The sequence below is a fragment of the Bos javanicus genome, chromosome 9, assembly GCF_032452875.1.
Source record: "Bos javanicus breed banteng chromosome 9, ARS-OSU_banteng_1.0, whole genome shotgun sequence".
Taxonomy (NCBI): Eukaryota; Metazoa; Chordata; class Mammalia; order Artiodactyla; family Bovidae; genus Bos; species Bos javanicus.
Genome location: NC_083876.1, coordinates 60,042,169 through 60,063,818, shown reverse-complemented (window position 1 = coordinate 60,063,818; position 21,650 = coordinate 60,042,169). Strand labels below are relative to the sequence as shown.

The 21,650-nt window shown below is 39.1% G+C and overlaps 1 protein-coding gene and 1 long non-coding RNA gene across 7 annotated transcripts in view; one reads left to right on the top strand and one right to left on the bottom strand.

Annotated features, from left to right (window-relative positions):
* The window catches only part of LOC133253951 (uncharacterized), a 29,719-nt gene extending 27,336 nt beyond the window's left edge, over positions 1 to 2,383 (top strand). For 2 of the 3 annotated variants that reach the window (XR_009738514.1, XR_009738512.1), the window contains one exon: positions 1,474 to 2,383. This is a non-coding gene — a long non-coding RNA (uncharacterized LOC133253951). The remainder of the gene's footprint in view (positions 1 to 1,473) is intronic. The other variant, XR_009738513.1, reaches the window with a different exon arrangement.
* Positions 1 to 21,650, bottom strand: part of BACH2 (BTB domain and CNC homolog 2) — a 398,641-nt gene that overhangs the window by 249,869 nt on the left and 127,122 nt on the right. The window lies entirely within an intron of this gene.

The following is a 21,650-nucleotide window of genomic DNA, read 5'->3' as shown; positions in this document are numbered from 1 at the left end:
AACTTCCCTTCCAGGCAAGGGATGGAAAGACATGGGCCAACCCTCAGGGCACACTCACTCTGATGGCCTGAGCTCCAGCTGACCTTGTGAAGAGCACTGTCCTACTCAGTACCGATCAGAGGCAAAACCAAGTGCAACCGGGACATGGTCCCTGCCCCAGAGCAATGATGGGAGGAGCCATGAGGAATGATGGGAGGAGCCATGTGACAGCCCCTCCCAAGGCTCAGCTGCTGCAGGGAGAAAACAAAGACTGTGGTGCAGCAAGGAGAGGCCAAACAAGGGAGAGGGTGCACACACACACTCCAGACCTTGAAGAAGGCTCATCTTTGCTTCAGGTCACACAGCAAATGGGCAGAAGGATCCCTGCCCAAGGAGACCATACATACAGTATACATACAGTATCATACATACATATTCCAGGCAGGGTGGTCTGTGATCTGTAACTTGTATGGATATAATAAGCTCCATGCCTAAGACACAACAACCCCAAACCACCACCACCAAAACACAAAACACGTGTTTAAAGGGGAGAACTATCCACAACTTGAGCGTTTTTTTCCTGCGTGGCTGAACCAGGAGCGGGTTGCAAATCCCATCATCGTTACAGGCTGGAAAGCCAACCAGGGAAGCCTTCTTAGAACACTGAAGGGAAACGCTGTGGACAAGCCTCTTGGTCTTGGAGGAAAGATGGCTTGCTAGGTTTAACTGTAAACACATGGAAGTAGGTGTCAGTGATACCCTCTACTAGAAGACTATACAAAAAAAACCCTGTTTTTGGAAAAGGACACTGAACTAAGAGAACCTGAGAATGCCAGACAAGGGCCAGTTCAGAATCCCATACTTTCTCAAGCATTTAGCGACCAGATTTTTAGTCTTCAGTTGAATGACTTTCATTTCAGACATTTAATTTATGCAGACAATTCACTTGCAATATTAAACTACTACAACATTCTGTAAAAACGACAACAACAAAGACTAAAAACACAGGAGACCTGCTTTGACGACCTACCTTAAAACGTCAACCTTGTCGTATCCCCAAACTGACACTCCTCTTACCCTGCTCTACTTTTTCCTTTTCTTTAATAGCAATTATTTTCTCCACACAGGCTTCCCCTGTGGCTCAGCGGTAAAGAATCTGCCTGACAATACAGGCTGTGCAAGAGACACGGGTTCAATCCCTGGGTCGGCAATATCCCTTGGAGGAGGAAATGGCAACCCATTCCAATATTCTTGCCTGGGAAATCCCATGTAAAGGGGAGCCTGGGGAGCTACAGTCTATGAGGTCGCAAAGAGTTGGACACGACTGAGCCACTGAGCACGCATGGACACGCATAATCTCCAAACATATTAGAACTTGCTTATTTGTTTACTGCTTATTTTCTGTTTTCATCCAGTAGAATATACACTCCAAGAGGGCAGGAATGTTCACATCTGTTTTATTCACATCCTATCCACATCCCGTTTTATTCACAGGAATGTTCACATCTGTTTTATTCACATCTGGATGTGGAAGCGTGTGTGGCACATAGTAGGTGTGCAAAAATGCCAGCTGACTGAATCAGAACAAGACACAGATCAACGATCAATACTGCAAAAAGCCCTTTTTTCAGATAACAAGATGAGGAAGTTGCCTCATCACTACCTATGAGGAATATATATATTTTTCAATATAAATCACCAAGGTTAAAAATGAAATCAAATTCAGAGGTCAGCAGGTGCATTCTGCTATCAGACGAAGCAGCTGACTCATGCTAAAGGTTCCAGCTTTAACTAACTAACTAAGCCCCGTTGTACGTGAAGCCATGCTGATGACCAGCTCTGCACACCTCTGGGGGTCAAGAGGGAAACAGGTAGGTACCAGGCAGTGTGAAAAGGTACTTCACAAGGGCTTGTCTTTATATCCCTATAATATGAATACTGTGTACAGCACCTCCCCAGGCACAAAAAACACTTTTACTGTATACCTCGCTCTTCTCCTAACTGCCTTTTGGAATAGTTAGGATTATTTTCTGAATCTTGGAGCATGTTACTTGCCCATGGTGGTGGGCCAAAGCAGATCATTCCTATTTTGGTTTAAGAAAGCAAGTACAATTGGTAGATGCCAGGGGCTGGGGGATGGAGAGGGTGGGGAGGGGGAATGGGGAGTGTGTGTTTAATGGGGACAGAGTTTCAGTTTAGGAAGGTGAAAAATATGGGAGATGAATGATGGTGAGAGTTGTACAACTGAATGTACTTAGTGCCACTGAACTGCACAGTTAAATATGGTTAAAATAGTGTGTTTTATATCATGTGACTTTTACTACAATAAAAACATTAAAAAGAATCAGTAATAAATTCATGCAATACTTTAAAAAAGAAAGCAGTGTGTGTGTGGGGGTGGGGGTGGGGTGCTCAGTTGTGTCTGACTCTTTGTGGCCCCATGAATTGTAGTCTGCCAGGCTCCTCTGCCCACCAGGCATGGAATTTTCAAGGATCATTTAAAGCTCTGCCTTACCACCACAAACAAAAATGCCAAGAAACAGACAGAACTCCTCTCTTGTGTAGAAACATTCTGTAACAATGGAGAAGTGTGTGTGTCTGTGTGTCTCTGTGTGTGTGTGTTGGGGGAGGGGAGTTAAAATACAACTTGCCAAACTCCAGAAAAGACACAGTATGTACAGAATGGGTAGGACTTGAAAGTTTCGTCCCCACACAAAGAGATACTGTGCAGTATCCAGCGTGAAGAGCTGGCACAGGAACTGAGGAGAGCAACGGCCAAAGGGAATGAACCAGCTCAGCGTCTGAAAACACCTACAGGTTCTATCAAACCTGCCTGCACCCTTCAAGAGCTTCAAGGGTCACAAACAGGAAACTGCTAGGTATGACTTAACCTTAGTCTCCACCTCCCTAGAGAAGAACTTGCCCCAAAGAGCAATGAACAAAGTGTGGAGTCAAAGGGTGAGAGGTGAAGAAGACTGAGTTCAAGTTCAGGGTATGGGGCATTTAGTGGAAGGAAACCCTTTTCTAAACACAGAGGAGTTACTTGGGGTTCAAGCCTTCCCAGGTGGCACTAGTGGTAAAGAATCCACCTGCCAGTGCAGGAGATGCAAGAGATGCAGGTTGATCCCTGGTTGGGGAAATCCCCTGAAGAAGGGAATGGCAACCCACTCCAGTATTCTTGCCTGGACAGAAAATCCCATAGACAGAAGAACCTGGTGGGCTACAGTCCATGGGATTGCAAAGAGTCAGACGTGACTGAGCGACTGAGCACAACAACAACATCACTGGTTGTCAATATTGGTTGACATCTGCACTATAGAAGCCCCACACTTTATGTGTTGGGAAATGAAGAGAAAACTGAATTACAAAGAGACTTGGGAAGATGTGAGATTAAGCTGATCATTATTGGTGGGTTCATTCACTCATGACATTCTATATCAGGATATTTTCAGATACAGAAAAATATCTGAATTGACCTAAGTAAATAAGAGGACCTTCTATCTCATACAACAGAGTTGCCTGGATACAGTGGAGATGGTTTATTTAGCAGCTCACCAACATGATCAAGGACCTAGGTTCTTTCCATCTTTCTGTCTACAGTAGGTCCCCTACATACAAACAAGCGTCATTCCAAGAGTGTGTCCAAAGTCCAGTTTGTTCCTGAGTCCAACCAAGTTAGCCTACGTAACCACTAACAAAACTGGCTACATAATACTGTACTGTGATAGGTTTATAATACTTTTCACACAAATAATACATACAAAACAAACACAAAAAATTAAAGAAAATATTTTTAATCTTATGATACAGTACCTTGAAAAGTACAGTAGTACCAGCTACATCACTGTTGCTTTTATGCTTGCTTCCAGACATCCTGGACTTGAAATAAAGACACTGGACTACCGTACTCTATATAGTAATGTACACTAAAGTACATATCTTTGAAAGTTCATAACTTGAAGGTTCATACAAAGGAGACTCAGTATATTTAGATTTGCTTAGATTAACCCCAAATTCCCCTGGGGATGGACTGGGTCTGGGGCCTGCTTCCTAAGAGCAGCTGGAGGAGAGTAAAGATTTCACCCAGATCTGTGCTAGCAAGAAAGAGGTCAATGGCCATTGGGTGGGTCCCCAGAGATGTAAGCAGATGGTCACTCAACAGCAGTCGCTAAGTGCCTACTGTGTGTCCACTCCTGTGCTGGTCCTGGAATCATGGTGACAAAGAATGGTCTCTCTGTAGGAGCTTAGAGATAATGGCAGAGACAGAAATTAATGAAATAACCATACAGATAAAGATAAAGCTACAACTATGATAAATGCTCTGCTGAAAAGGTCCATGCTATTCTAACAGGGCACCTAGATTAGATGAGGGCGAGCGGAAGCCTCCCTGAAGAAGGGACACTGAGGTTTGGGGATAGGGGATGGAGAAACCTTTCAGACAGAGGGGCCATATGGAGTGGCCAAGTGGAAGGATGGACTATGACACATTCAGAAACCATCCCCCAGATGGAGAACAGACTGAGAGGGCGAACCCAGAGCAAGATGAAGCTGAGGAGGTAAGGGAGGAGCCAGACCATCTGAGTCGTATACAACATAAGAAAATATGAACACATACATTTTTTAAACTAAAAATCATAGACCTTTTTTGTTCACATCAAGTTTGAAATAAAACAGGGCTCTAAAATGTCTTGGTGCATGGCTGCTTTGAGAATATTAAATGGCCATTCCTTATCTTTTCACAGTGAATATTTCTAGTTGCTTAGTGTAGCCCCAAAGGAGAAAGCCAGATGGAGAGGGTGAGAGGACAGACAAGGCCTGGGCTGACCTGAAGCCTGGGTTGAAAGGTGAAGCCACACAGTTGTAACTAATTTTTTTTTTCCATTTTGTTGATTTATTTTTGGCTACATCGCAAGGTATGTGGGATTTTAGTTCCCTGACCAGGGATCAAACCCATGCCTTCTGCAGTGGAAGTGCAGATTCTACCACTGGTGGTGTGGTTTAGTCCCTAAATCACGTCCAACTTTTGTAACCCTGTGGACTGTAGCCTGCCAGGCTCCTCTGTCCATGGGATTTCCCAGGCAGGAATACTGGTGTGAGTTGCCATTTCCTCCTCTGGGGGATCTTCCTGACTCAGGAATAGAACCGGTTTCTCCTGCATTGCGGGCAGATTCTTTACCACTGGGAAGTCCTGGTTGTAACTGATTGAGAACAGAAGGAAATAAAGAGGCCAAGACAGGAAAAGGACGTAGAGTAAGACTGTGGCCTTGAGACCAGGCTGCATGGGACCAGGGGCCTGAGTAGGGGTTCATGGTGTGCAGTAACGAGATGGGTGGTGATCTGAGGATGCGGGAAGACCCAGAGCACTGTGAATGGAGGGAGCCTGCTAAGGGGCAATCTTACCTCCATCCTGCACTTTCAGTGAAGAGTCTAGCTTTGACTCTCTTTCCATATCCTAGAGAGGTAACAGCAGTGAGACGCGTAACTCAGTTTACCTCTGTGCCTTTTGGGGGCATGCTGGCTTACTTAGCAAGAGATCATGCAAAAATTATTCAAGATAAAGTGGCAGAGAGTCCTCCTTCAGCAAATGAAAATACACCTAAGGAATAAACAACACTACCACTTCCTCATGGGGCTGAAAAATATTATCTCTTACTTTGGTTTCTTATCACTATAAAGTAACTCATAATCTCTCAATAGCTGAGTATAAATGGTCTAATTAACCATCTTCTGCCCTTCAGATATTTCAGAATTTCCATGGTGACTAACCATGCATTTCTTCCACCACATTGATGAGCATGTAGCTAAATGGGCTATCATCCTCCCAAGCAGACATTTAAAGTGTGACAAAGGCATCTCAGAGAAACTTGGTCCTTTTGAAATGAGATAACTAATTACCCAGTGAAAAGGCAGTCTTTTCCCCACTGGGAAATCAATGATGTGGTTTGGTAGAATGAAAGGCAAGGACTATGGCAAATCAGGTCTGCAAAAACAGTAAACAAAACAAGCCAGGGAACAATTAGCACATGTGGAAAAGGCAAAAACAGCACCAGCCACACAGCTGATCTGATTTGAAGAAAACGAAATCTGTGTTTCAGCAAGAAAGGAGAAAGAGTGAAAATACACAGAAGGGTTAAAAAAGGAAACAAAACACCCTAAAAGCAAAGTAAGACAACTAAAAGCAAACTAAAATTCATACATACAGACCTCAAAGACTTAACAAATTACTTTGTCTGAATTGTCCTATAAAATTAGGAAATGGTTGTTATACAGGTATTTTATTACTCAAGAAAACAGCCGCATCTCTTCCAGAATCCCCAGCTGTTAACAAACACAAAGCATTGAGCCATGGAGATGGTCCCCTTCTCAGAAAAGGAACATAACCTTCAGATGTAGCTGGTAACTGAGAACCCAGAGATACAGTGGCAACACACAGGAAAGGAAGTGGATGATGAAAGTAAATTTAATTTAATGTACATCATAATGTACAGAACTGGGAAGGGAGAGAAGTGGGGATAGACCCCCAAAATATTGTGCCTACTTGGCTCCTTTTTAGTTTTGTCAAGTTGCATATCTCTGTGTGACTCTTACTCTAAGAAGCATGAAAAATTGACAATAAAACCTTGTCTGAATGGAACACTGGCCTCTGGTTAAGTGTCAAGCACAAAAAGAATCATCATTTTTATTTCAACAAGCTTTCAAACAAAGGGTGCATGCTCTTGACATCTGCTGAGGAGCTACAATTTCCTCTTCTTCAAAACTCAAAGCGTCTCTAAATTAAACATAAGCTTGTTTCTGGTATCTGCAAAATATATATGGATAAAATTCAAAGTTTTAGAAAGGAGTTGCCATAGAAACACACAACTCTCTAAAAGAGCAATCCGTTGTGTCTTAAGGGGACCCGTCATCATAGAGATTTATTCAGTGTCTGTGTGTGCGAGTGAGGCTGCAGACAATGCATGAAGGACAGCCAGCATACACACACTGGACAAACACACAAATGAAATCAGTACTTTAAGGAAGGGGCCATGAGCCCCTTTGTGTGTGTGTGTGTGTGTGTGTGTGTGTGTGTGTGTACCGTGGGTGGAATCATGTGAGCTGAACCCTCTCGTGTAGCTGAAATGCAGCCATCATAAAAAGATTTATTCAAAACACAATTCTGCAACAATCTGGGCACTGCACATAGTTCTGGACTGTTTTCTGTGACTTCTTTTCAAATGTAGCTGTAAGTACTAGAAGTAGCACTTACAAAAATAGCTTTATTTTTACTAGCAGAGTAGACTCAAGCTAAAAATAAACCACATGGGAATTTGGTACTGCAAGCTTTTCAAAAGCATAGTGTCAGGATACTAAGACAAACACCACCTCTTCACTAGAAACTTCTGTGCAGCATTCCAAAAAAGTCACCTATTTTTTAGCCAGAGTACAGTTCTTCAGACTTGGTTTTTCTTGAGACAAAGGAACCCCAAGGAGGAAACAAATAAGATGGAGTCCTGAATCAAACCAGTTACTGGGCCTTAGGAAAGGATTTCTCATCTCAGGCTTTCCCCAGAAGAGGTCAAATTATCACACAGCTTTTTGACAAGTGGATGACCCTAACTGGGAGGAAGCAAGAGAGATATTTTGAGAGTCTGTGATCCCAAAACTTCTGTAATGAAAGTCTGGGATTCAAAAAAGTTAAAGCCATCTGAGTGAGCCATGATTTGTCTGAAAATGTGATCTTTTCTGCAGCTGTGTTCATCTATGGTTGGTACTAATGATTCTCAAATCATACGAACAACCATAACGATACCTCTAATGAAACACAAACGTTCCATAAACATTAAATATTTAATCTGTTAGGTAAATACAGCTACTGTTAACCAAATCTGACAAATGGGAGAATTGATACCACCACTCATATTTGCCCCAAATCACAGATGACTAACTTCTGAATTCATCTAAATAAATATAAACATTAAAGTACACATGTGGTTATTTACATGTGTGAATAAACAAAGTATCATGATTAGGCATAGTTACACAACTGATTAAAAAGTCATTCAAGGGCTGACTCAAAAACCAATCAAGTTACATGTAGGTAATATGGTCCTAGTATCATCAGCTGACATTATTCAGAGAAAAAGAAAAGAAAAAGCAGAATGTTTAAAATCTCACCTTTCCATTACTAAGTGTAACAGACAAATATCCCATCATGGTTAGTGGACCACAAGGCAACGGTACCAGCTAGCATCTGGCTGTCAGTTATAGCTCTGAAAACGTGGAGCATCTGGCCAGAAGAATGTACTCTACTTGGATTTCACAGTAGGAGTACTCTGACTTTTAATACTCAGACAAACCAGAAGCTCCTTTCAGGAAGCTTATCGGAGGTCAGGCACTCTGCTCTAAAAGATTTCCCGAATTTCTATAGCACTTCTTCATTTATATTCAGCCACCAGCTTTCTTGAAAGCTTCCCAATTCAATCACAAACTTCTTAGGAGCAGGAGCCATATTTGTGTGGCTCATCTCTGGGGCCCAGAATTGGTGGAGCTCCAGAAATCTTGGCTGATGAATGAATCAGTGTGAAGGGCTGGATTTACAGCAGTTATTAATGCTCTTATCTATCAGATAATTTATGAATTTGGTAAATATCTGATAAAAATGATGTGGAGTTTAATGAAATAATGTTCCTGGTTATATTCAAAAACTCAGAAATGAGAGATAAGTCCTTTAACACAGATTTTCATTTCCTCTGGACAATAAAGCAAAGAATGATCATGATATTCTATACTTAAAACCTGGAGGGTTAAGAAACTACCTGAAAGAAACTGATCTGGGCGTGACAGATGAGAGTTACACAATTACAGTACACTAGTATACTCTTGGACATGTGTCTCTTAAGTCTGTACACATGTCCAGTGCTCTGGAAGCAGACTGGCAATTCATTTTTTGGTATTTTTAATTTAAAAAAGAGAACCATGTTGGTCACATAAAAATAACTGATATAGCCTTCAAATTCTCCTGAACTCCTGAAAATCTTATTTCTCCTAACCGTACCAGTCACAAAGGCAGAAAGTCACCTCTCAACACAATCGGCTTCCTACTAAAGCTGACACATACACACACACCAGACTTTGGGAGAGATAGCCAGTGAGGATTTAAAAGGAAATACTGCGTGGCTCTGGAGTCCCATGGAGGCTTCCAACAGCTCAGATAATCTCCATCTATGCAGAGGGAAAGGGCCTCCATGTTGCAATTGTTTGATGAACATACCATAGCAGGCTTCTTACTTCTTCTGATACAAGTGAAAATAGGTATGTATTGAAGGCATCAGGTAAAGGCAATGAAGTGATAAGGATTTATAATACAGATTTTAATTTTTCTGTACCAAAATTTCAGCTTTAAGTAAGATCATCCTACTTAACTACCATCTTATCACACTAATTTTTACTTCAATTTGATAAGAGTAAAGTGTGAATGCCTAAAAGAATCCACTCATCTTTTTAGAGTCAGCTATCTAAGCATGAATTTTTCAAACAGCCTTAATATAGAATGTTGTTTTAATAGGAGTATTTATAAAATTATCAAATTGAATTGTGTAAACATTTTCTAAATCAAGATCAAAGGTGGATAATGTTTTAATTTTTAAAAAGGTAATACACATGACCATCATGAAAATTACAAAAATCTTAGCCTTTCATGAGGTTCAGGAATGAGTCTTCCTATACAGCTTACTGCTGCTGCTGCTGCTAAGTCGCTTCAGTCGTGTCCGACTCTGCGCAACCCCATAGACGGCAGCCCACCAGGCTCCCCTGTCCCTGGGATTCTCCAGGCAAGAACACTGGAGTGGGTTGCCATTTCCTTCTCCAATGCATGAAAGTGAAAAGTGAAAGTGAAGTCGCTCAGTCGTGTTTGACTCTTCGCGACCCCATGGACTGCAGCCTACCAGGCTCCTCCGTCCATAGGATTATCCAGGCAAGAGTACTGGAGTGGGGTGCCATTGCCCTCACAGCTTAGTTTCCCAGAAAGCTGAAGGGCTCCAGTTTACTTAAAACAGAAATATTTCCAAAATGTATCACATTTTTTTGTGTGTGTCTCCATGATAGAGCCTGCATACATAATATACATTTTTCCTTGGTAACTTACAATCGAAATACTAGCTCATTTGTCTAAACTGAATGTAGTTCAAAACGTGATACACACATGGCTGTAGGTGAGACTATATGCGCTTTGGTCCATGGAACACGAAGGACTTCATTTGACCGTCAAAATAGTTTGAAATCTATCCCCTCAAAAAAATAAATTCCTGATGTCAGTGTCTGTTTTGGTCATTTGCCTCTGCCCCAGAGTTAGGGTGAAAGCTGTGCAGTGTGGTATGACTTGTCTAGTTTTGAAAAACTAGATAGTGAATCTAAAGCTAAAGAAGTTTCTTGATCTCTAAGTGGGTATCTGCCTGGACGTTGCTCTAAGCTACCTCTGACTTTAGCTGGAACTTCAGTCTGCTGAGGATCCCAAAAGCTCTTGGCCAGAATGCACTTACTCAGCTTTTCACTGGCACTAAGTTTATTTAACTGTTGGGGAGGAGGAACACCCTTGACCGAATCACAATCTTACGGTTAGGAGCTCTCCAATGCGTCACTTCTTTTTTTTTCTTTTCCCACTTCATTTATTTTTATAATTGAAGGATAATTACTTTACAGAATTTAGTTGTTTTCTGTCAAACATCAACAAGAATCAGCCATAGGACCTCTTTAACTGAGGTTTTCTTTTTTTGCTATTTCTTTAATTGGAATAAAATTGTTTTACAATGTTGTTAGTTTCTACTGTACAACATCATGTAATACATCAGCCTTATGCATTCATACACTCCCTCCCTCTTAAGCCTCTCGCCCACCCTCCCATTCTACCCCTCTAGGTCATCACAGAGCATCAAGCTGAACTCCCTGTGCTACCCAGCAGCTTCCCACTATCTATTTTACACATGATAGCATAAATATATCAATGCTACCCTCTTAATTGAGGTATTCTTATAAACCGTTGGTAGAAAGAAATAGGCACCATCTCTCTGAAAGGGCAATTTGGTTTTCCCTTTCTCTTTCTGGATATCAAAAGCATGAGAAAGTACATATTGTTTGATCTAGTAAATTGCTTCCTAGGAATCCGGCCTAAGGAAATCAATGGATATGTAAACAAAGAAAATGTACAAAGGGGATGACCACACCATATCATAAAAGTAAAGTTCTGCTTAACTTCTAAATTACAAGTTTGATAAAATAATGGAGTCAAATGACAGAAAGCCATTATGCCATTAAATTTTGAAAATAATGACACAGACCCATATTTATTGAAATACAAAGATTTTCACTAGATACTGTTAAATGAAAAAAAGTTTAAAGAATATGTACAGTGTACCTAGGGAAACATCTGGAAAGAAATATATTAGAGGCTCCCAAATGATTATGGAAGCTCTCAGAGTCTTGATAATTTTTTAACAGTGCCTCCAGGCTCCAACAGATATTCAACAATGCTGTTTGTTCAGTAGCTAGTCTAAACAACTTAGTAAGTATTTATGTCCTAATAACTTAATAGTTATTTGGAAAAAATAACCCACATAAATTAAAAGTACTGTTCTTTCTTAAATAGCCTCCTATTATCAACAGAATGGGAACACCTGTTGGACAAGCAAAACTTGAGATTCTTTGTGGACAAGTAAAACTTGAGATTCAATGTGGACGCCACTGTCTGCGTTTCCTGTTTCATGCTTGTTTTCACATGGTGCTCACTTTGTCATTAAAAAACTCAGCAATCTCTGAAAACGCTCTTTTGCAAAGATATGATGTCATCAGAAGAAACGTGGTACAATCTTATGTTGAAACCATGAACAACCTCAAAACAGTGTTGAACAGATGGGTGTCCCTTGAGAATGGAAAATAACCTGGGGCACCCTCCTGAATTTACTGTGCTGTCCCAGCACACCATGGCACACAGCTTGGTAACTGCACACCCCTAACAGTATTAATTGGCAGCTGATTTCTCTTGGGTATGTCTCTTGGGTAGAGTCACTCGGTCATGTCTGACTCTTTGCAACTCCATGGACTATACTGTCCATGGAATTCTCCAGGCCAGAATATCGGAGTAGGTAGCCTTTCCCTTCTCCAGGGGATCTTCCCAACCCAGCAATCGAACCCAGGTCGCCCGCATTGCAGGCAGATTCTTTACCAGCTGAGCCATCAGGAAGCCCTCTCTTGGGTATGGATGATTTGAAAAAAAAAAAAAAAAAGATTTTCTGACTCCTTCCCAATAAACACTTGTGACTTTTTACAATGAGAAAAACCATTAAACTGATTTACATATTTTTCAGAAGTTTTTTTTCCCCTTTAGCTTTTACAACAAACATTGATTTCTTACTGTTCTAAAGGCTGAGAAGTACAAGATCAAGGCCCCAGCCAATTAGGCGTCTGGTGAGGACTTCTTTCTGGTTCATAGATTTCTCTTTTCTTCCATGAAAGGTATTTTTTGGTTCTTAAAAGATAGATACTCTGCTCCCCTGAATTTTTTACTCTTAGAAAAGTTTCAGCATAAACAATAAAAAATAGAAAGTCTCATTAAGTGTCCATTGATGGGTGAACAGTATATTGGTACATATACACAATGGAATATTACTCGACCATAAAAAAGGATGAAATAATGCCATTTGCAGCAAACATGGACAGGCTCAGAGATTATCATACTAAGTGAAGTGAGTCAGAAAAAGACAAATACCATATAATATCACTTATACATGGAACCTAAAATATGACATAAATGAACTTACATATGAACCAGAAACAGACTCACAGGCACAGAAAAAAAAAAAATTGTGGTTAAGGGGAGAGGTGGGAGAGGGATAACTTAGGAGTTTACGATTAGCAGATACACACTACTGTACATAAAATAAACAACCAAGTCCTACTGTATCACAGAGAACTATATTCAATATCCTGTAATATATCATAATGGAAAAGGACATGAAAGACTGAGTGTGTGTGTGTGTATATATATATACACACACACACACAGCTGAATCACTTTGCTGTACACTAGAAAGTAATGCAATACTGCAAATCAACTACTTCAATAAATAAAAAATTGCAAGTCTCAGATGCTGCCTTAATGATAGAAAGCTCACTCCTGAATAACCTTCTGCAATAACTCTTCCTATTCTGAACCCTTACTTGATAACTTGCACAGATAGGGTGGATGAAGTCACCGGTGTCAGGACAGTAACCCAGACATTCGCCCTACTTCCTGCAGGTAGCCACTACAATTGTGCGACAATAGACTCTCTGTCCCTCAGCTGATGTGCATGTAACAGAGCATGGTCATGCTCTCGTGGGAACTGAACTGCAAATGGTCCTCTGCTCTTGGTCTGCGGTGCTTTAGTCTCCGGATTAACGGTGCTCCTTTTAAAACTGTGCCTGCTGTTTTTCACCCTGGTGTCCACCACCGCTGTCTTCAAAGGTCTCCACTGCTCTCTTTGTTCCCTTTTGGTTACTTCTGCCCTGTTTGTCAGTTTTCACACTAAAGAAATGAATGGCCTTTTATAACTTCACCAATTGGGGCTTTCAAAACCAACCAGAGTGAGTTAAGTGCAGTAGATATTTAGCCTCCTTTGGTATTTAGCTGTTGGTGAGTTTTTTGTTTTATCCCTTGTGGGGGTTGATGCGTAGAAAGGATCATTTTCCAGTTTAAAGCTATTTTTAAAACCTGAGAATTTTAAAAGTTTTGGTGTTGAAGTTTTCCTGTGGTTAATATTTTCTAATCATTTCCTTTCTTACTCCAGAAGTGGCCAAGGAACTATTAAACAACAACTTATTTTCCAATCTAGGAACATCTACAAATGTATACATCATTTTCAACTTAACATTCACAAAGTTAAGTTAGAATTAATAATGCTGCAGTAGTACAGTGTTTAGCTTCTTGCATAATTGTTTTTTAAATTGGAGCATAGTTGCTTTACAATGGTGTATGTGTTTCTGCTGTACAGCAAAATGAATCAGCTATATGTTTACACGTATCCCCTCTCTTCCGGATTTCCTTCCCATTAAGGTCATCACAGAGCACTGAGTAGAGCTGCTCTATACAGGATGTTGTCACTAGTTATCTATTTTATACGCAGTATCAGTAGTGTATATGTGTCAATCCCAACCTCCCAATTCACCCCATCCCCCCTCTGCCCCTTAGTGTCTGTACATTTGGTCTCTATGTCTGTATCTCTATTTCTGCTTTGCAAATAAGATCACCTATATCATTTTTCTAGATTCCACATACATGCATTAATATACAATATTTGTTTTTCTTTAATTGCAATGGCCCCTGCTGATCTTAAATATATTCTTTTAAAAATGAAGAAGAATAGTAACATCTCCCAGTCCTCTTTTACCGGCTTAATCATTCCCTACAGCATTTATCACCTTTTACCATACTACAGTTGAGCTTTGAACAACAAAGGTTTGAATTGTGTGGGACCACTTACATACAGATTTTTCCCAATAAATATAGTATGCGTTTCCACTTTACAAATCGTTGAATTAACTAATGTGGGGAAAAGTTTGTGTGCAATAAGCAATCACAGTATGAGGAATCAAAAGAACTAGGGTTTGAGTTCTGATTCTATCAAAACTGTTTGTTTCCTGCCTTTGAGTTAGTCATTTATCAGTTCCTTTGCTTTTGAGGCGGAGATGGCAGTACACAGATTTTCAACTGTGGGGGAGGCAGGCTTGGTGCCCCTAACACCTAAGTTGTTCAGGGTTCAACTACATATACTTCACCTATTTATCTTGTTAATCGTCTGTCTCCTCCAGCTGGAATGTAAGCTCAACAGAGGCCGGCTTTTTGTCTATTTTAATCACTGATGTACTCCCAGCACCTAAAACCGCCCACCAAAACACAGAAGCTCAACGAGTATTTGCTGAAAGGGAAGTGAACAAATGACTGATTCTTAAATCTTTTATAATTCTATTTCAGCAGGAATTTTAAAAAATGAACATTAATGTTTATGCAAACCAACTACTACTTTTTCGAAAGTAGAAATCAAAGTCAGTCTGATTTCAGTAAAATTCATAGATTACAGGATCTAATTAATTTAATATTTCTCCCCTTCTGGGAAACATTTCAACTTTCAAATTAAGAGGACTTCTGATTGTCAACTTTGGCAAATTTATGTAAAACACCTAAAAATACTGGTATAAGCATTAAAAACACTTTAAAAATTTGTGGCTAAACTGCAAGAAAGTGTTAAAGGTTGGCAATAACAAGGAGACTAGAAGCCAGGAAGGTAAGTAATCCATGAGGTGGCATGTACCCTGGAGTCATAAATTAATCCCAGGGCTCTATGGGATAGGAGACAAGCCAAAGGCACACCAAGGGTGTAGGGGTTGCAGCCCGTCCCCCTGAAATGTGAGCTCCTTTGTGGGTAAGTTTAAAAAACATCTCCCCAGGACCAGAAGAAAGAAAAGATAAGCATTCATGATGGCAGAGTCAGGGACAAAAAGAGAAAGTTTCTTCAGAAAATTCCAAGCCCACTCTTGCACTGTTTGGGATCAGAAATTACATATACTCTCCCAAATACAAACATTTAGGATAAAAAAGCCGTAAAATGGCAGTGCCCCCAAACATACACCAGAAGCAAATTCAAGGCCTGTAGAATAATGAACTAAATCCACATTTCAAAGAGTCTTCATACAGAGAGTTCCAAGTAACTGAATTCAGAATAAAAAATCTCAAAACACAAAAAGAAAAAGTAGTCTGCCTGCAATGCAGGAGACTCAGGTTCGTTTTGGGGGTTGGGAAGCTTCCCTGGATAAGGAAATGGCAACCCACTCCAGTATTCTTGCCTGGAGAATCCAATGGACAGAGGAGCCTGCCGGGCTACAGTCTACGGGGTCACAAGAGTCGGACACGGCTGAGCGACTAAGCACGTGCACACCACGGACAGGAAGAGAAAACAAACTGTGCATCAAACTCTGGGAGGATGGAGGTCTGTGCATTTCAGATACAGAATGTAAAAAAGATACGTTTAATGTGTTTAGAGAAAGAAAACAGTATCTTAAAATACGAAAAAGAGTAAGATATCAAAAATTACTAAGCAGAGTTGAGCAAGAGCCAAAAGCAACTTCTAGAAATGAAAATAATTACAAATAGAGATTCAGTGGGTGAGTTCAATACCAAATTAGATATAGCTGAAGAGGGAAATGGTGATTTGGTAGACAGATATAAAGAAATTACACATAATCTTGTAGCAAGATGAAAAGAAGATGCAAAGATGTTATGGTGGGGGGAGTATGGAGGAAAAATGAGGGGAAAGACAGACTTAGAAGTGATTATACTTGAGATTTTCTGGAACTATCAATCATCAAATTCAGGAAGCCAAATGAATTCCAAGGATGCTAAATAGAAAGAAATCTTAACCCAGATAAAGCCTTGAAAAACTGCAGAACACCATTATCAAAACACATCTTCAGGACAGCCCAAGGACAAAGCGGATTATCTACAAGTAAGTGATAACTAGATTGATATTTGATTTCTCAGGAGAAGAGGAATCTGGAGAAAATATATTTAAAACATTGAGAGAAAATAATATTAGACATGGAACTGTATACTCAGCAAAACTACCTTTTACAAATAAAAGCAAATAAAGGCATTTTCAGTCAAAAATAAGAAAGTTTATTAAAAAAAATTATAGGAACTTCTAACAAACATAGTTCAGAAAAAACAAAGTGATCTGAGATGAAAGGGAATGGTAAGCAAAGAAAACAGTAGATGTATGTCTAAATTTATGGAAACATAGGCAATATAAAACAAATGCTGACTAAATACAAATTGTAATAATGCCTAATATAAAAAATAAGATGAAACTGAAAACTGAGCAACAATGGCATGTTAGGTTGGAAAAGAATGATCAGAATTAAAGAGTTTTAAGATTCCTAAACTGCCTGGGAGAAGAGGGAAGACACTATATAGAGTAAGACATCATTAAGTTAATAGAATACTGACATCTCTAGGGTAAACACTGAAAGAGAATAGCATGTACAAACTCGTAGGAGAAAAAACTTGGAAGTACAAAAACAAAGCAAAACTCATTCAATTCAGACAAAGGTAATAAAAAAATAAAGCACAGAAAAAGCAGGACAAATAGAAAGCAAAAATGAGATGATTGAAATGAATTTAAATTCACTTCATTATTACGCTTTGTTTGACTGAAAATACAAATGCAATCAATGCAATGTCATAAACAAAAAAATTGATCATATTTTTTTTTGTTAAAGACAGACTGTCTGATTGAATTAAAAAACAGAAACCATGTCCACCCAAACACCTGGTAAATGTTCATAGCAGCTTTAGTCATAATTGCTCCAAGCTGAAACCAACCCAAATGTCCATCAACTGGTAAACAGTTAAACAAATGGTGATATATCCATACAACAGAATGATACTCCAAGATGAAAATGAATGAAATACTGATACACATTGCAACATGGATGAATCTCCAAAGCTTTATGCTCAATGGAAGAAGTCAAACACCATAAAACCTACATACTGCATGATCCTATTTATGTGACATTCTAGAGAAGACCGTAGTAGAGTGATTAAAAAAAACACATCAGTGGTTTCTTGGGGCTAGACGAGAGGGAAAGAAACTGACTGCAAAAAGGGCATGAGGAACTTTCTGGTGTGATGGAAATGATCTTTATCTTTATTGTGGTGTTGGTTACATGCCTTACACGCTGATCAAAATTCACCAAATTGTACACTTTAAATGTTTGAGTCTTACTGTATATAAATTATACCTTACTCCAGTATTCTTGCCTGGGAAATTCCATGGACGGGGAGCCTGGTGGGCTGCAGCCCTTGGGGTCACAAAGAGTCGGACACAATTGAGAGACTAACAAACACAGTTAATTAAGAAAGACAAAATCTAGTTACGTGATTTACAAAAGACGAATCTAAAACATTTTGTATCCTTGAAAAAGGAAGTTGGAGAAAGATATTTGCACACAATTGCCCCAAAATCTGGTTTAACTAAACTGAACCCATACAAAATTAATATTAGACAAAGAGATGAAAAGGTTCATGACATAGTAGTAAAAACATTTAATCCACCAGAGAAACACATGCCTAACAATATCTTCAAAATGTATAACAACAAAATTCACATAACCTCAAGGGGAAAGTGACCATGGGACAATCTTATTCATAAACATAAATGCAAAAAAATTAACAATTCAAATACATTAATTTATAAAGAAAAATAACATACCTAAGTCTGAGTTAGCCCCATAATACAGGGTTACTTCAATATCAATCAGTGTTATTCATCACATTAGCAGATTAAAGAAGAAAAAGTATATGCTCATCTCAAAAGATGCAGAAAAAACATTCAATAAAATACAAAAACCATTCATGATTAAAACTCTGAGTAAACAAGGAATACAAGGAAACTTCCTCAGCTGAGTAAAGGGTGTCACAAAATAATCCTGCATCATTTCAGTTCAGTTCAGTTCAATTCAGGGGTAAAACTTTAAATCATTGACTGTAAAGTCAACGAAAAGTTAAAGTTTGCTATTTATTATCACTCTGTTCAACTCTGGAGATTCTAGCCAGCTCAATAAAACAAGAAAAGGGAATTAACACTATACAAATCAGAAAGAAAAAAAAATCAAAGCTATTATTTCTTATAGATGATATAATAATCTAAATAGAAAAGCCTAAAGAATCTACAAATTATTTTTATTAATGAGGAGGCCAATAATGTTACTATACACATGATAAAACGCAGAGCCCTTCAACACTGAAATGGCTAAGTAGATTGTATTATAGTAAGTACAATAAAATATGATAAACAATGAAAGTGAATGAACTAAAGAAGTTACACACATCTATACAGATGAATCTCAGAACATACCGTTTTGGCAGGAGTAAGTCACAAAATAACCAGCAAGATTCTATTTACATAAAGATTAAAATAATATAGTACATTGTTTAGAGACACATACTTATGTGGTAAAACTAAAGAAAAGCAGGAGGGTGATTAATTCCAAATCCAGGAAAGTAACTGGGGAGGGCAGAATATAACAGGAGAAAGGTACATATGGATTCCGATAGTAGTAATAATATTCTTAGATAAGTAGTATAAATGTGGATGTCTCCATTTTATTCTTTAAAATGTGCAGATATGCTATGCTTTCTCTTCTCTATGTGTTGTTTACTTCCTAATTCAAAGAAATAAATGAACCCAAGTGAACTTGCTCCGAGAGTGCATTTTAAAGTACTGTAGGGACTTCTCTGGTAGTCCAGAGGTAAGACTGTGCTTCCAGAGTGGGAAGTGTAAGTTCAATCCCTGCTTGGGGAACTAAGATCCCATACACAGAGGGGGTTGGACCCCCCCAAAAATGTACTGTAATATTATTTCAAGTGGGAAAACACAGTCATTAAGGAAGCTGTTTTTCTATATCTAAGTTTTATAATTAATATTTATTATTTTTAAATTCATTTATGGGGAAGTTGATAGTCCTCACTCACATGATGATTTTCTAAATGCACCAAAGTCATAAGAAACTCTTTTGATTGTTTTTTTCTTTCTAGACTGGCTATTTATTTTCTTGGCTATTTTATTTATAAATAAATAAAAATTTATTTATTTTTGAGGTACAATTGACATGTAACATTATATCAGTTTCAGGTATACAATGTAATGATTTTATATTTATATAGATATTGCAACATGATCACCATTGTCTTGATAGATTTTAAAGGTACATAGCAAAATCTCTGTGTTTTCATAACTGCCTGCATAAGACAGAAGAAAAACAATAAATAACCACATGCTAAGGAAAGAACATTCACTACTAAGAAATGCCAAAAAGACTTGAATTCTTATATTAAAACAACTTTCACTGGAAAAGATCTGATTATTTCTTTTAAAGAATTCTTTGAAAGAGTTTTGTTCAAATCAAAATAATAGGAGATCCATGTCAAAAAGAGTTGAAAATATTTTCCTTTTTCATACAATGTTTTTAAATTGCCAATATAATTAAAATGATATTGATGATCCAGCCATCTGGATAACCCACACAAAATATTTCAAATGGTACTCATTACCAACCCTTCCAAATCAGTCTTAGGTGACAGGGTCCAGTCACCAAGCCAGAACCAAAGCCTCAGTATTTTCCAACAGCCTGTGTAATTTCCCCTCCTGCAATTCATCCCCCATCTTCCCTCTGAACAATCTTTACAGAACATAAACATCACCATGTATTTCCTAGCTTTAAAGTCTTTCAGTGCTGACCCATCCCTACACAGAACAGCCTCCAAGCCATTCAGAATACGGTCCCCTTTCTATTGTCCTTTCTGGCTGGTCTGTGCATATACTTTAGATCACAGCATTCCAATATGGTAAGAGTAGTGTTAATTTAACATGCTGATATTAAAATATTGTTTTATGGGTCCATACATTAGCCTACTATACGCTCTTCTCTCCTTCTTGAAAAATATTTGCCTGCCTCAAAATTATTATTCATCTTCAAACTATTTTATATAGGACTGATTAAACAACAGGGTCTAATTGTATACCACATTGTATATCTTCAGTTTCTTGTGATAAACCATGAAAAGAATATGAAAAAGAATATATATACGTATAACTGAGTCACTCTGCTGTATGGCAGAAACTAAGCACAACATTTTATATCAACTATACTTGAATAAAATTAAAAAAATTATTATCCATCTTCAGAAAATCTGTGAAACAGCTCCGTTCTGAAGGTTTCCCAAACCGCTCCAGTCTGCACTCCTCATGAACCTTGTTGCTATCATTCCATTGAACACTTGCTGCTTTTTAAACCTATTTTCCCAACTATACTGCAAACTACTTGAATGCATGAATGATATCTTTTTTTTTTACATCTCCAGTGTGTAGCACAGCACAACCCACAAAAGTTATCGTTTATTTGTATAACAGGTCTTTACTCAGCTTTTTACACATTATCACATTGAACTCCCATGATGACTCAATGAATTCTGTTATTAGCCCCCTTTTTCCAAACAAGGAAACTGAGATTTAGGGGTTAACATCCCCTGGAGACCCTCCAGTTAGTAGGTGCTGGCCTTCTGATGAGAACTTGGGGCTCTGGGACTCCACTGCTTAGGTCAGCATCTCACACCTGTGGTGAGATGTCGTGCACACACAAGCGATGCAGGTCCTGTGAACTCTCACCCACCTTCACCCTGCGAAACTGGTGGAGCACACTGGAGGAGGTGTCAGGACTTCTGGTTCTGCCACTTGTCAACTGTGACTCAGGGCTGTCCCCGGCTGTCTCTGGGCCGCCCTCTCCTCCTTAGGGAGGATTCCACACATAACAGATTCCACATCACAGCTTCACTCTTTTGACCCTCTAAAGCGGGTAAGAAAGGCTTATGGATCAAAAATCTGGGTACTCTGAGTTATTGGCCTTGAAACATCGCTTCCTTTACTGAAAAACCGTTGATGAAGAAAGGATGTCAGAAGCCACTTTTGGGCAGGGTTAGTCATGCATTGGAGAAGGAAATGGCAACCCACTCCAGTGTTCTTGCCAGGAGAATCCCAGGGATGGGGGAGCCTGGTGGGCTGCCGTCTATAGGGTTGCACAGAGTCGGACACAACCGAAGTGACTGTCCA